Consider the following 2,432-nt stretch of genomic DNA (forward strand, 5'->3'; position numbering starts at 1 on the left):
TTGGAATACTGTGCCAGCAGTAGATTTTAGCTTCTTCTCCTTTTGTATAAATGTTTGCTGGACTCTGGTGGACTTGGTCACGTAAAGAGGAACCTGTTAGACAGACATCAAATAAAAATAAAACATACTATCTTGTGTAAAATATAAAATCCAGCAATACAGCTTGTAGCACTCTATAATACTGTGTACATACTGAACATATTCATGACATTACCTGAAACTAGATTATAGTTTAAATAGATGCTTAGGAGCAGAATAATCATGATGCTTTGTGATGAACGATGTTCTCAGTTGTCTTGATCATTTCCAGTCTTCTGTGTGAGTAAATGTTTATAGGAGGAAACCGTCATTCATTGGGTGGAGTCTCAGTAATCCTCAGGTTATTATTAGAATAATTCACATGAGTAAGTCTGACTAGCGATATACTGCCTCCTTCTGAGAGGAAGTGTTACAGGTGTGAGGGGCTGTGAAATGTGTACATAAGAAATTAAAATTGATGATTGATAAGTTTAAAGAGCATTACCGAGACCAGCCTCATTCCTCATAAAAATTAACAAGGAAAAAAAAAAAGAAAGCAAAACAATGTAAATAAATAAATGTTTCAATGTTTTCAACATCTGAAACCACAATGACTTTAAAAACTATGTTCAAGAAATTATCATGATGATTTAAGTTTGTTTTTTGATGCTAGACAACAGATCTAAATGAACACACAGCTTCAGGCTAATAGAACGTCAACAGTAATTTAAATAAGCTTGTCATAACCATTTCAGAATTCACAACATTTCATACCTTAAAGTTGATGACTACAACAACAGTAGAACACACTGAATTGTATGCCTGCTGTTAAAACAGGAAATTGAGGCTACTATTTACAGAGACTTATCAAGATTGGAAAATGTTGACTAGTCTGAGGAGTCAGATTCAGATGATAGTCAGAAAAGATGTATAAACAACATGTATATCCACCCTGTCTTGTATTAATAATTCAGCTGGACAATGGTGGTGTAATACCAACTGACTATTGTTTAAATGGCCTATCCTACCTAAGTATTGTTGCTGCCATGTCCATCCCTTTATGACCACACTCAACCCATCTTTTGATGTCTGCTTCCAGCAGGATAACACAACATGTGACAATGCTCCAATCACCTTAAACTATCAATATGTGTGACATATGATATGTGTGGGAATTTGTGTCATCATTATACCATCTTCAAATAGATCGTTTTGTAGGTTTCTTTTAATAATGGGATGTGACACTTTTTAAAAGTTCCGTTATAATATCTGATCTTTGTGAGACCAACGTTGGTCATGTCTGATTCCAGGTGTAAGTGGCTGCAAGCTGCCAAATTTTTAAAATGTGTTTGATAGGTTTTTGTATTGAGGTGCAGTGATGTGCAGCACTGTGGTAACTAGCTGCACAGAAGTACACTCCACTGCTGCTTAGTTTGAGATACTTAATTGTTAATGTGCAGTTCTTGTGCTGTCTTGCATCCCCGTCCATTGTCATATTTACTCCAGGTTCTGGATAACTCTTATCATAATTCGTGTATCCAAGCAGTTGCAGCTGTTTCTCTGACTTCTTGTACCAGAGGATTGTGTAAAAGTTTGGATTACTGTGTGAGCAGTGGATTTTAGCTTCTTCTTCTTTTGTGTAAATGTCTGTTGGAGTCTGGTCGACTTGATCACTGTCAGAGGAACCTGCTGAACAGACATCAACCAAAAGGACCACACAACATATAAGAACAAGAATAAATAAAATATAAATAAGAATAACACATGTAAATTATAAAATGCAACTATAAAGCTGAAGTTATCAGACAACAATATATTAAACATATTCATGGCTTTACCTGAAACCAGAAGTGAATTCATCAAATGTATAGCTACAAGTAGAATAATCATGATGGTTTTGCTGTTGAAGATGTTTCCAGTTGTAAAGATCTTTTCAAACATTCTTTCTGAGTAAACTCACTTTCAAGCAAGGCATCATTCAGCAGGTGGAGTCTTATTATATCCTCAACTTAATTGTGTAATTGTCAGTGTGTTAGTGATGAACATCACACTACTGGTTCAGTGTAAAAGTCAAAGATATACTGCCACCTTATGACAGGAAATGTTACAGGTGCATGTGGCAATGAGCTGTGGGAGGAGATGAAACTTGTGTTTGGGAGGATTACGTGTTGATGAAGAGTGATATGAAGCACTGTGGTAACTAGGAGCACAGAAGTAAACTGCACTGCTTTTTGGAACAGGTCCTTCAGTTGATCACATGTAAGTCGGTCCATTTGTTTCAGTCCCATCTATACAGGAACCATATTGGTTTGAAAACAAACTGCTATAGTGTAGGTTGATAATGCTACAGTCATGTCCATGAGTTGTTAGTGACACAATTTTTGCAATTTTGTCTCCGTATACCAGCAAAGTGG

The sequence above is a fragment of the Haplochromis burtoni genome, unplaced genomic scaffold (genome assembly GCF_018398535.1).
Source record: "Haplochromis burtoni strain Fernald_Lab_line unplaced genomic scaffold, NCSU_Asbu1 Contig_393, whole genome shotgun sequence".
NCBI lineage: Eukaryota > Metazoa > Chordata > Actinopteri > Cichliformes > Cichlidae > Haplochromis > Haplochromis burtoni.